The sequence below is a fragment of the Eurosta solidaginis genome, chromosome 1 (assembly GCF_040869045.1).
Source record: "Eurosta solidaginis isolate ZX-2024a chromosome 1, ASM4086904v1, whole genome shotgun sequence".
Lineage (NCBI taxonomy): Eukaryota > Metazoa > Arthropoda > Insecta > Diptera > Tephritidae > Eurosta > Eurosta solidaginis.
In genome coordinates, this window is record NC_090319.1 from 44,346,873 (window position 1) to 44,361,687 (window position 14,815).

The window sequence follows — 14,815 nt, forward strand, 5'->3', positions numbered from 1 at the left end:
AAAATTATTTTTTTTTTATTTTGCTTTGTACATTTGTACAATTTTTTGCTTCAAAATTTGCATTTCGCAAATTTAAGCAACTTCAAGGCCTTTATAAGCTTTGCATGAAATTATTCATTAATTTCTCATTTTCCCTAAATGGGAGAATATAAATGCAGCACGAATATCAATTAGCAGTATTTGAATTTTAAGCTATGCCATACATTTTAAGCATTTTTTAAATTCCCCAAAAAAGTATTAGTCAGGGTTTTAGCACTGGCGCTATACGGTTTAAGTAATGACAAAGGTCGATATGTAGTAGATGGATTACTTGGGTAGATTACACGGGTCAACACAAAATTTGACTTTGACTCCAAAGCATTAAATTTCAATTCTTAAGTCGTAAATTGACGAAAAAAAATAGTATATGGCATCAAAAAGTTTGCTTTCCTATTTAGGAAACCACTTGAACGAAATTTTTCAAAATCTGTCGTTTTAATTTTTACTTGAAAATGAAGAAATTCAAATAAATATTTTTATTAAGTTTTAATATAGAAATAACTTACAAAAAAGTGGAAAATTATTTAAAAGTGTACACTTTTCCTTTTTCTTTTATGTTCATAGGTACTATCCCAAAACCCAATTATACACCCCTATTCTGCATTTCGATTAAGTTCCCGTTCTACGCTCCGCCTTAATCGAAGTTGGGTATTCTGCATTACGAAGGAATCGTAATGAGAAGAGGAAGAGCAAATGATTTTTCGAAATCAGCTGTTTGTACGGAATGTGTGAACATTGGAACAAAAAAATTAAAGAAAATTTGTAAAAAACACTGAAAAAGTTTATATTTTATTATCCACACCATTTTGTACAAAAAAAAAGCAATAGAATATATTGCCGAAGTGTTATCTTTTTTTGAGTGAAGTGCTTTCATAATCGTATGTGTGTTCTTGTCGTTCTTTTGACCAATTCCCTGCCATGGCCACCTAGTTTTATTAAAACGGATTCCTGCACGAATGTAGTTGACATTTTCTGAATTTTAGGGATGCTAATTTCATTGCACTGGACTAAAATACTTCATGAAGATTTATTTATTCTTTCCGCAAGGATTGTTTACGTTTTCGCTTCACCTTCCTCTACTCCGGCAGCTTGCTTTGGCATGTAACTGGACCCAACGAACAGACACAAATTATAGCTGTCTATTATACTGGAGCCAATAGCCGTGGCAATATTTGTGGAGCTGGAAAGCAACGTATACGAAAATGGCCAGGCGAGAATGGAAAGGCAAATATTGCGAGATTTGTGTAATCCATTTGAGATGAGTGACGAATTGTAAGAAATTGAACTTAAAAGTGGTAAAGTTTAATGACTTATTTTCTTATTTAGGTTCAAAAAAAAAAAAACTTTCGACTTAATAAGGATGCTTTCAAATATGTGTTAGACACTTTTGCGGGGTAAATACGTCCAAGAACTTCGACATCGACATGTTGGTTTCGGCCTGGAAACATATAAAAAGCAATTATCATCAAGCCTTTTACGTTTCTTACATTTTTGTTAAAATTCTGTTATAAATTAATAAAAAAATAAAAAGAACTAATTTTTCCGCCAACAAATTTGCAAACTTAGAAAAACGGAATTACGATCGAAATACAGAATACACAAAATCGAACGACTCGAAGTTGGATCGAAAGAGATTGGAACACAGAATACCAAAATTGCCAAATCGAAAAAATTCCAATCCAAGTCGAAATGCAGAATAGGGCTGATAGTCTCTCATCATGTTTTCATTATATTGGCCTTGATAACGTTGTTCGAAGAAGAGCCTAAAAGCTCTGATTTACTTTTTGGTAAATTTAAATCTCTAATCAAATCATTAAAATCTTCAGTAGTGACGAAAGGATGTTTTGGTTGTTCTGGTGTTGGTAAAAACTAAGAACTAAGAGATGAGTCACTTCTCTGCGATAATTTTTTCGGTGGCTCTGGTACTGGTCGTGTCAGATCGTGTGGGACTGGAGCAGAAGAAGATTCAAGATCAGGATATTCGATAGGTTTAGCATTTTTACCTCTACGTCTTTTACTCGGATTCACAATGCAAAAGTAGCAGTGTTTAATGTGGTTTTTTGTTTCTCGCCAGATTCTTGGTATTGACAATTTCAAAGATCTTTTCTCACCTCAATACCAACCTAAAATATAGGAGGAAAAATCAATATATGTATTTTATTTAACTTACTATTTAAATAAAATTTTCTTACCTCCCAGACCTCTTTTACAATAACTACAAGCAACATGTGGAGTCCACATTTTAGGTTATTCTAGATTTGTACAAAACACCTGATAGTTGTTTAGTTATCACTCTAGCGCCATGAGTATTGTTATTATAACTATTACGAAAGCAAACTTTATACCGAAAAAAAGGTATTTTCTTTTCGTTTTTGCTTATAATAAAACAGAAAATCATGAAATAAACTTTAGGACAAAAATTAAAAAATTATTTCGTTAATAAGTATGCCAATTTTAAAAGCGACAAAAACAACACAAATTCAAGAGTATGATCAGTGAGAAACCAACCAAGAAGCTATCGTGAGCACCGTTCGTTAGTGCGAATTCAATTATTACTCTATTGGTATTTTCATATATTTCCATCAACATATACAAATGGCTAACTGTTTTGCTCGCTTGGTGGTTTGTATAATTTTGATCACTACTTTGTGTTATTTCGCTGTCATTTACCAGTGAATTTCTAATATACAGCCCAATTCTAAATATTCCCTCGCAAGTTCGTTCTCGCCGATTTTTTAATCACGCGGGAAAATTCCTCCAATTCTTTTCATCTAGGGAGAATAATAATTGAGGAACAGGAATTCGAATTATCGAAGTCAGCTGTTTTGCCAAATGACACACACAAATCTGCTGTAGTTGCCTTCTTCCTTTCTGTCCAGTTCAACTACTCTTTCATCATACGCTAAATCTCTTTAACCTTTGTGTCAATACAAGTTTTTACAACGCCTTCCTAAGACGAAGCAAATTCGGGCATGCGCACACAATTCACACGCTAAGAAGGTGTGAAATATAAAATTTCGATTTCATGGAAACACTACCACCGTTTTCTTCAGTAATACATTTTTTCAGAAGTTTTTGTAAAAAATACATTTATTGACAAGTAATAAATTTGGAAATATCAGTTCTGTACTCAGCATATGGTAATTTTTCACATAAAGAACAGTTTCTCTAGTTGAACACCGTTTTATAGAAGGGAACAAATTCCCCATGTGCATTCCTACGTCGTCCACTTTTATCTGTGTTGATATCTCCACAGGTAATACAAAGCAAGATAAGTCGGAAATACCGTTACTTGATGGCACCTGATTCAAATTAATTTTTGCTGAATCATGGCTTTGATTCCATTTTTTGTGCCAAATGCTAAGGGCTATTTTGATGTAGGACGTTTCTTTGAATATTCGCCTAGTATTTCGTGCATGCTATCCACATCTCCATTGTTAGAGTTGAAATATTGATCTATCTCTGCTTTATTTTATATAACAGAAACCTCCTTTTCATAATAAATTGTGGACAAACGAATTACGTTCTTCTTTTTCTGGCACGTAGAAGCATACGATGACATCGTCATGAAATCCGAACTCGTGAGTGGACTTCACGATTCGTTGACGGCAAAAACTCTGTTGAGATATATAACTTATTTTTACTTAGGGTAGCGACAAGGCCTAGGCTCCATTTCATAAGTTCTTTGGATAGATTTAAAGAAGTAAACAAGTTGTGTGTAAAGACTGTTCGTCCAGGATTTTTGTAAAATTGCCCTGATTGATCACCCGGTATACAACGCACCCTAAAAAGGATAACTAGCTGTCGCAAGATTCTACATATTTGAAATGGGCTTTTTCTCTAAATATCTCTATCGCTGCCCTGTTCAAAGCTTAAAGTTTTCTCGATCCTTTGATCACGTTATTCAATTTTTTTCTTTATGTTGCATTGTCATGGGGTTCTGAAATATGTTATTTGGTTTAATGTTCTAGCTCTACGGAAAGCTTCTCAAATAGCTGTCGAAAGATTACACATATTGAAAATGTACTTTCCAAATATCTTGATTCCTGTGCCATCTAGAAAACTTTTTTATACTAAATATTCCAACCTAATAAAGTCCGAAGCTTCGTTCAAAGTTTCAAGGCTCTAGCTTATAGGGACGTTGCTTAAAACTCGAAAGCGAAATTTCCAAGTTGGGATGATTTTTTGAATTTTCACGATCCTAAGTATTAAGAAAAGGGGTTTCAGTCAAAAATGCCTGCCATGCCCATGCAAATATTCCAAATAATTATTTTGTTTTTGCAAATTATAGCAGTGGTAGCCTAATGGTAGGGCTGCGGTGTTAGAAATTTGACGACTCTAGCTCGAATTTCACTCGGTAAGAATATAATTTCTAATTTAACAAGAAAGGAAGGCTAAGTTCGGGTCTAACAGAACATTACATACTCAGCTGCCAAATTACAGCTTGCAAAACTTTTAAAATACCTTCTATTAAAACTGGGCGGTACCATGCCCACTGTCCAAAATTTTACTATTTTTCTATTCTCCGTCATAAGGTCAACTCACCTACCAAGTTTCATCGCTTTATATGTCTTTGGTAATGAATTATCGCACGTTTTCGGTTTTTCGAAATCTTCGATATCGAAAAAGTGGTCGCGGTTATAGTCCGATTTCGTTCATTTTAAATAGCGATTTGAGATGAGTGCCCAGGAACTGACATACCAAATTTCGTTAAGATACCTAAAAACTTACTCAAAGTAATCGTGTTTACGGACAGACGGACGGACATTGCTAAATGAATTTCTCATCATATAGAGTTTTATATCTATCTCGATTAGTTTACGCCATTACGGGGTACCGTTATGCGAACAAAATTAATATGCTCTGTGAGCTCTGCCCAGCTGAGTATAAAAAAACAAATATATCTGTAGAGATTGCTCAGAATAAGAGGAATGGGAGAAGGCAAACACTCGCAAGGAATTTTTGTTTAGAATGGGGCTAATTTTATATGCATTTGCGAATTTAGAATATTAAGTTAAATATCTTTCTAAGATAGTGATGTCATTTTAAAAATATTTTCTCTTTTTTTCATTTCAGGTAAGCAATTTAAACACAATTCTTAATATAGATCTATGAAATGATAAGTCGCACATATGTAAGTATGAACATGGATAAAAGCCATGCATTTATTTTCTCTTTTGGTTTGTGTCACTTTTTAAGTTATACAAGTCATTGTACTTGAAATAACATTTGAAGTTAAAAACTTTTGCAAACCACTTTGCTTACTTATACTTCAAATCAAGCGTACCTACAAATATAATAGTTATTATAAACATGAACGTCGCCACACCAAAAATTTTACAACTTATATAAAGCTTGTTTCAAAGGTTTTTGCATGACACCAGCAATAAGAAGCGGGAAATAGTTAAGTACGACGATCCCCATATGTATGTATTATATCTAATTTTGCAGTACAGATGCCACCCAAAGTGCAATTTTTTATGACAGCAAGACATATGACGGACACGAAATATTAAGTAGAATTTACATAAGGAATTATTATCTTATTTTTAAATTTTGCACAGAGATAATGTATCACCATCTAAGACTTTCTACCTAGGTGTTGCCACTCATAATATTTCACAATGTTGCCACCTATTCGAAATTTTAAAAAAATTGCATGTGATATGCCGATATGGGTATTAAACGAAAGGTATTTCACTGCGCTACATGTCTGTCTCCTAATCGAAATACTCGCAATCAGATCGATCACGTTGTTATAGACGGACGGCATGCCTCCAGTGTTTTAGATGTGCGCACGACCCGAGGACATAACATCGACTCGGACCATTATCTCGTTGCAGCCAAAATACGCACCCGCCTCAACGCGGCTAAAACCAAGGAACAAAAAACACAAGGAAAGCTAGACGTCGAAAAGCTTCAATCACAACAGACTGCGAATGATTTCGCAACTCGACTCTCACACCTGCTCTCTGAGAGCACAACTCATCCTGCAGGAATACAGGAGCAGTGGGAGCATATCTCCAAAGCACTTCGTACTGCCGCCGAGGAAAAAAAACAACGGCCACGAAAAAACAACTGGTACGATGAAGAATGCCGCGTTGCAACCGAAAGAAAAGGCGCTGCCTACAGGGCTACGTTAAAAGCGAGCGCGACAAGAGGAGTGTGTGAACGCTATCGTGAGTTGAAAAGGGAAGCGAGACGCATTTTCAGGAAGAAAAAAGCAGAAGCAGAAAGGCGTGAGTGCGAGGAGCTTGAGCTGCTAGCCACCAGTAATAACGCCCGAAAATTCTACCAACAAATACGGCGACAGACGGAAGGTTTTAAGACCGAGGCAAACTCCTGTAGGAATCAAAACGGCGACCTTGTAACTGATGTCCAGAGAGTGCTTAGATTATGGAGGGAATACTTCTCTGCTCTCCTAAATGGAGGCAGCAATTCACCGCGCAGAGATGACGAACCCGATCCCGCAATCGATGATGATGGGATATATGTCCCCACGCCCGATTATGACGAAGTTAGAATAGCAATAACCAGATTGAAAAACAACAAGGCCGTGGGCGCTGATGGATTGCCTGCGGAGCTATTCAAGCACGGCGGCGAAGAGTTAGTAAGGCGCATGCAGCAGCTTCTTAGCAAAATATGGGCGGACGAGTGCATGCCCGACGGTTGGAATCTAAGTGTTCTTTGCCCAGTCCACAAGAACGGGGATACTGCAAAATGCACCAACTATCGTGGAATCAGCCTTCTTAATATCGCATATAAGGTCCTTTCAAGATTGGACCTTATCAGTGTGCTACCATCGACCAGATTTTCACAATGCGCCAAATCTTGGAAAAAACCCGTGAAAAGAGAATCGACACACATCACCTCTTCGCCGACTTTAAAGCCGCCTTCGACAGCACGAAAAGGAGCAGCCTATATGCCGCTATGTCTTAATTTGGTTTCCCCGCAAAACTTATACGGCTGTGCAAAATGACGTTGAGCAACACCATCAGCTCAGTCAGAATTGGGAAGGACCTCTCCGAGCCGTTCGAAACTAAACGAGGTTTCAGACAGGGTGACCCCCTATCATGCGATTTCTTTAATTTGATGCTGGAGAAAATTATACTAGCTGCAGAACTTAACCGCACTGGAACAATATACTATAAAAGCGTGCAATTACTGGCATTTGCTGATGACACTGATATCATCGGCCTAAACACCCGCGCTGTTAGTTCTGCTTACTTCAAACTGGAAAAAGAAGCGGTAAAGATGGGTTTGATGGTGAATAAGGACAAAACGAAGTACCTGCTGTCATCCAGCAAAGAGTCAGCGCATATGCGCCTTGGCAACCACGCTACTGTTGGCAGCCATAATTTCGAAATAGTAAAAGACTTCGTTTATTTGGGAACCAGCGTCAACACTAGCAACAACATCAGCACTGAAATACACCGAAGAATAAATCTTGCCAATAAATGCTACTTTGGACTAGGTAGGCAATTGAAAAGTAAAGTCCTCTCTCGGCGAACGAAAATCATACTCTACAAGTCACTTATCGTACCCGTGCTGCTATATGGGGCAGAAGCATGGACCATGACAACAGCAGATGAAGCGGCTTTGGGAGTGTTCGAGAGAAAAGTTCTTCGAAAGATTTGTGGACCTCTACGCGTTGGCGATGGCGAGGTCCGAAGAAGATTTAATGATGAGCTGTACGAGCTATACGCAGACACCAACATAGTCCAGCTAATTAAAACGCAGCGGCTGCGCTGGCTAGGCCATGTTATGCGAATGAAAGATGATGCTCCGGCCAAGAAAGTGTTTCTATCGGAACCCGCCTATGGAAGCAGAGGTAGAGGGCGGCCCCCACTCCGTTGGAAGGACCAGGTGGAAAACGATTTAAACTCCCTTGGTGTGACCAATTGGCGCCGGTTGGCGGAGCGAAGGAGCGACTGGCGCGCCTTGTTTAGACGTTAAGCGCCAATTAAGTAAGTAAGTAAGTATTTCACTGCGCATTACAGCAGGAACATTTATGAGTAGGGTTGCCGTTTAGGGTTGCCACCTTTTCGAAATTAAAAAAAATTGCTTAAGATATGCCGATATGGGTATCAAACGAAAGGAATTTCACTCCCCATTAAAATAGGGACATTTTTGAGTAGGATTGCCATTTAGGGTTGCCACCCTTTCGAAATTAAAAAAAAAATTGCATGAGATATGCCGATATGGGTATTAAACGAAAGGTATTTCACTCCGCATTACAATAGGGTCATTTTTGAGCAGGGTTGCCATTTGGGGTTGCCACCTATTGGAAATTAAAAAAAAAATTGCATAAGATATGCCGATATGGGTATTAAACGAAAGGTATTTCACTCCACATTACAATAGGGACATTTTTGGTTAGGGTTGCCATTAAGGGTTGCTATCTATTCGAAATTAAAAAAAATTCCATGACATATGCCGATATGGGTACCAACCGAAAGGTGTTTCACTCCGCATTGCAATAGGGACATTTTTGAGCAGGGTTGCCATTTAGGGTTGGGGTAGTTAGACGAAATATTACTCTACTTACTCATATTCTATTAAAGCTTTAAAGGAGAACATCAAAGTTAAAAATCTTCGTAAAAAATCTTACACATGATTCGAATTAATTTTAAATAATTTTCTTTTAAATGAATAATTGCAATTTCTCACAGATTACTATTAGAAAGATTTCTCGGCACAACGAAACGTTGCCGAGTAAAGCTCGGTCGCCCAGGTACTATGAGTATAATGAATTACATGGATTATAAATATCTTAGTATAAGGTTGTTTGGCGACATAAGTGGAGCTGTTTCTTTAGTACTTCTTTTTTGTAGTCGCTTACATCATTTTTGGCTGTGTACCTAGTGATGTGTGTAAAGATGCACTTGACCTGGAATGAGCGATTGTTTGCTTTTGGTTACAATTGTCAAATTACGAAATACCTTTAGTATACATGATAGAGAAAACTTACAGAACGTGAATTTTGTAGTAAACACTCGCAGCTAGTAAAATTGTACCACATAATAAATAAAGATAATAAACAAGAGCTACTTGCGATCTTTATTATTATTCATATTCACATATTTTTTTTTCCTGATCACGGATTAAAGTGTGTGGCTGGTGGTAGTTTGTCAATTCTTTTTCGTAAGCTACAACTTTTGTTTATCAATCGAACACACTATTTAATCAGATAAATCAGTCTATATTATCTCCTTTCATTCATACATTTCGCATGAAATAGTTGAAATCGATTAGTAACCACGCCTATTTTATCTATTTGAAAACAGCTCCAAACATACAATCTGCGATATTTTAGTGTCTTTAGATACAATACTGCCTGGATATAGCTTGCCGATAACTAATGCGATTATCTTTCCAGATATGTAAATGAAATTTAATACATTTCTACTGCTATAGTTTTAGTAGCCGAATTGATAATTATTGGTTCATATTGCTTTATATAATTTTTTTTTTGTTATTGATATTAAAAAATTTACGCATTTATAAATCCAGTGTCACTAATCAAGTTTTGTTGAACGCGCCGAAAAATATTCTACGTAATTTTTGATTAAAAACATATAGTATGTATGTATGTAACAAAGTGGTATATTGTGAATAGCAACAAAAAGGTAAACGTTGTAGACAAATCACAAAGCGGGTGGGTGGTATAAAATAGCTACGATACCTTTTCATCTTAGATGTACTTTGGATGCATGCTACATTATAGACTCGCACCAACACCTAGACCAGGAGAAAAGTATGCCCTGTAATGTGACATCTTCCAAAGCAAAATTTTGTTTCTTAAATTCGTTACTTCGTGGTATGTATCACTTGAATTAATCTATGCACAACAGGGTATATAATTTTTAATATTTCTAAACTAGTTACCAATCGCAGTGACAAAAAACTCTTTACTTGCCTAAAAGAAATACTTGACTTGAAAGTGTCAAGAATGTTAAAGATAATGGAATGCAAATGGGATAACAATGACATTTTATATTTACCGTCAATCATTTTGCACTTGCGTTGTCATTTTTACCAGCCGCAAAGAACGCTTTTAAATTTTTCGAGAAAATTTTTTGCACCTTCGAAGGGGTTATTAGTCAAATAAAGCAAGCCGTTTCTTCATTTTCTTATAGTGAAAATATTGTTAAGGGCTTCGAAAAAGTTAGCCTGTAATAATGAAAACTTTTCAAAAAATATTGGCAGGTGCCCCATTGCAATTTGTTTGAAGCAAGATTTCTAGAGAACGACTGGAGGTTTACGACTTTGTGAAGGACGAGAACTGTGGTGAAGCTTTGGGAAGCGAGATGTTGATAATTGACAACTGAATTGACTGTACCTGTATTTAATACCACCTTTCCTCAGACGAGCAATTAGCTCCGATAATACACCAGTACCTTATCTGCGACAGTATGAATCGTTTCATCTGTGATTTCTGCTGCTAGATTGCGTCAAGCTGCTAACAATGGCAGTTGCATGAACGCCTATATAGCAGTCTACTGCGACATCTAGCAGCAAGAGCAGCTTAGGTCTGTACTGCGATTTCGATCATATTGCCCGTCTAGAGGTGATATATCAAACGTGCATTCTGTCAACTTTTGCGTGCCGTGTGTTTTAGCTGTGAGTTCATGTGGCTTCAGTTTGACCATAGTTTTATCAAAAATTACCGTGAATATTTGAAATATTTCTCTTAATAGGTGTACCAAAATTCATAACAATTGGTCGATTCTTCTTGGAGTTATACACCTCCCAAAATTCAGTTTGATAAGATGTCGCCTAAAAACATTTTTTTGCTTATTTGTAGCCTTCTGTTTTCATTTAAAATCCTTTTAAAAATCTTGATTATAAAAGTAGGTGTGCGATCTCGCAAATTTCAACAAGAATTATTTGGATATATTACAGTTCGATCGCTATCCCTATTCATATTCTTATTGTCATTCCTAGGCCTATTCATATGCCTGTATCTATTCTTAGTCCTCTTCCTATTCTTATTTCTATTTTATTCCTGTTCCTATTCCATATTTTATTCCTACTCCTATTCTTATTCCAATTCCTGTCACCACTTCAGTTCTTATTCCTAGTGCTATTCCAATTCCAGTTCCTCTTCATCTCCCTTCCCTCTTCTTTCTCCTCATTTCGACTGCTGAGTGAAATCTCACCCTATCTCGGCGGATATTTCGAAAACGCCCTATCTAAACAACGCTCTATCTGAATAACGCGCTATTTCAGAATTTTTTTTCAAAAGCGTCCTAACTCAGAGCTCAGTTGAAGAATGTCCTATTCAAGAATTTGTTTAAAAAACGCCCTATCTGAGCTTAATGTCGATACATTTTGATATTAGCTGGGACGTTTACGAAACAAATTCTGAGATAGGGCTTTCTTTAACCGATTTCTGAAGTAGGGCGTTTTTTAAACAAATTCTAAAATAGGATGTTTTTGAAAAATATTTCCAGATAGTGCGTTTTCGAACTGAGAGCTGGGATAGGGTTATATTCACCTCAGCCTCATTGGTATCTCAATATGAAATACTAAGTAGCTAAGTAATGCGAATAACACGGATCTATGCCGATTTACAGTTTTTTCTAAACCTTTTTCTTTGGAAGCGCGTTAAGGGCTACTCATACGACAATAAATAATTTCGGTTTAGGTGTGAACGTGCTTTAAGTAAACTCTCTTAACTTACACCTTACCTATGTTTGCATGTGTATGTATATATATCGTTATTTAAACATTTAAATTTTACGACAATTTTAGGAAATATCATGAGCAACTTCTCTGACAACCAGGCTGTAAAATTGATTGACAATTGTACTACATATAAAGTTGTCAAAATTTCCAAAATCACATATCCAAAACCAACATAAATCTTTCAAAACTCGCCTTCTAACCACAAATTAGTGCGCAGCTGCAGTTGTCTTCAGTTCAAGCAATGTGCGCCGGTCTAAACTTGTTGTGTGGCGTTAGCTTACATCACTAGTATTATCGTAACATTTAGCGATGTCTGCTGCTCTTGTAGTTTTTTTCCCCTCTCAAACAGACATTTGCCAGGTCCCATAGTTGTGTCAATGCAAATTTATGTGACAAGTTGCTGCGGCTGCCGTGATTGCTCGTAAATGCTATTGGGTTTGCCGCTTTGGAGGTTCAATACTCGCGATTCGTTTTGGCCAGCGTTTTTGCGGCTTGAATAGACTTCGACTTTGGAGCACTTGGCTCTTCAATTGTTTTGCGAGTCTTTTTTTTCATTCAAATCGAGTGAACAGCGTGTGAAACACTTAGCTGCTGATAAACTTATGCGCCGCGTATGCACTCAAAGTAGTTCTACGGGTTGTCAGCCCCACTGATTGACCGTTGTGGTCATTTCGTAATGCAGTGCACGCATATGCGTCAATTGTAAATCCGTAATGCTAGGCTACGACTTTTACAAGTAAATGCAAAAAAAAACTTTATATAAATAAACCGAAAACTTATGTGCGTGCCACTTAGACTCGTTCCCGTTGCGCATGCGTGTTAGCCGGCGCGCTTTTACAATTTATTCAAATAAGCTGACTACAATCATTAGTTGCAATAAAACGAGTAACCAATAAAAAAAGTATTTGTTAAATTTTTGCAATTTTATAGGTAAATAAAAAGCAACAATAACAAGTTTAAAACTTGAGTTGGCGCGGTGGTATAAATACCGCAAAAGCGTTGACAACAAATAGGTAAAACCGTGGGAGTCTTTCTGCCGTTACAGTTTGCAATCGACTCATGGCCCAGCTGCATTTGTTTGTGTTTATGGTTGTTATGTCATAGGCGCGATCTTGATCTTGTTGTTGTTTGTTGTTACTAAGGATATTGTTACACTTCCTCTGAGTGGTTATATACAACGAAGCTTTTTATTTTTTTTTTTTGTTTTTATCCTCCTACGCGTTTCGGTATATTTTGTACCTTCCTCCGGGAGATCTGCTTTTTTGATTATCAAAACATAAAGTAATTAAATAAAAATACATAGAGAAAAGCAGGAAAGTCCGAGTGATAGAGAGAAGAAATCATACATGCAGAGAGAACAGTGAAAAAATAGCGGCAAAGAGGAACAAAGAGACGGACCGAGAAAAGAAGTCCAATGATATTTATATAGAGAACTAGAGATCAATACGAAGGGGATTAGAGAGATAGAAGTAAAAACCGGAGGAGGAGAAGGAAAACAGGCAAGAAAATAGGTTTAGTATTACTCGATGTTACGGAAGTGTAGGGAGATATAGAAAAATAGAGAGATATAGTCAGGAAGTGAGTGGGAGGGAGCGAGTGATTAAATATCGCTACTTGCTCAACCCGAGCACTGAAGGTTATACTACAAAATGTATATCTATTGGTTGTATGCCAGAGATGGTTTTGCCGGCTCGATGTCAAATATTGACTTTATAATAAAAACAACAAAGTTTTTAATTTTGTGTTCCGATATATTTCGATTACAACTTCGGTAATCATCATCAAGGGAAATTTTGTTTTACACGTGCGTTCTGTTTGACGCGGAGCTTTCTATGTATGGATAAAATAAAAAATAAACAAATGTAAGGCGCGATAACCTCCGAAGGGATTTTAAGGCCGAGCTTCTCTTCCAATTGCGTTCGTTAGGAGAACGTTATCTGCAAAGCATATGAGTTTTCACTTAGACACTTTTCTTAGCAGAAATACACTCGGAGGGCTTGCCAAACACTGCTGAGAGGCTTCCTCCCTTAAAAATATGTTCTTCTAATTAAAAAAACTTGTTTCTAAAATTTTGATGCTGCTTTACCCGGGACGTGAACACAGGATCTTCAGCGTCGTAGGCGAAGGACGCTACCATCACACCACAGCGGCCGCCAATTGTATGGATAGTTAAGAAAATTTTTACGCACTCATTGTACTTATGTAATTCTAATTATGTAGCTCTTTTTCATCTAGTAAGCCAAACAGTTGTCCATGTTAAGCTGTGAGTGCCGTAGGCTAATTCGGATACCCATAAGATTCATATTGCTTCGAAGGGCTTAGGACGACTGTCTTGCCCACGAATATTTTATCAGAATCCTCTTAGCAAATCTGTAACTGAAAGTTCGCCGTCCAAGCGACAATACTCGCTTTTCCAATGGGTAAGAAAATAAAAGCCTGACCCTTTCGATTGCTCAGTTTTTATGACCTTTAATTTTTTCAGGGTAAGTGGGGGTTAATGCTTCTATAAATATTTTAGCAGAGTGACGCACTATCGAGACTAATTGACGTACTGGTGATAGGTCTGTAATGTTTTGAGAATTTGTAAGGTCAGTATAAGCTTCAGTCTATCCTACAAACCTTCTTAGTTTACCAACTGATGTTATAATAAATTTGACATTCATATCTAATCAACTAAGAGCTAGACGAATCGACAATCTACGGGTTAACCTCAACTTATTTATTCTTCTAGAAGATGGGAGCACAACTTATAGGTTGAACAATCGTCTTCCTGAAATATCTTACCTTACGACTTAAGCTCTGGATGAGTTTTAATTCTTGCAGAAGTGCCGGCCTTCTACATATATGTGAGATATTTATCTCTATCGTGTCTCCCAACTTTTTATTAATAATCCACTTACCATGGTGCGGTTCCAGTCTAGAGAAGATAAATCGAACTTGTATAGTACAAGAAATATCTTTGATTAAGCAGATATTTTGACTGAAATTCCTTTATACTATGTCTACACGGTATTAAAGTTAAGCCGATCTCGGTAGTATGATTTCGTGGTTTACATTCCTGTCCACACGATTATGCTTCTTCTTT

At 36.9% G+C, this 14,815-nt stretch overlaps 1 protein-coding gene across 4 annotated transcripts in view; it reads left to right on the top strand.

Moving 5' to 3' along the window:
- The window catches only part of Pif1A (PFTAIRE-interacting factor 1A), a 463,696-nt gene that overhangs the window by 196,929 nt on the left and 251,952 nt on the right, over positions 1–14,815 (top strand). The window lies entirely within an intron of this gene.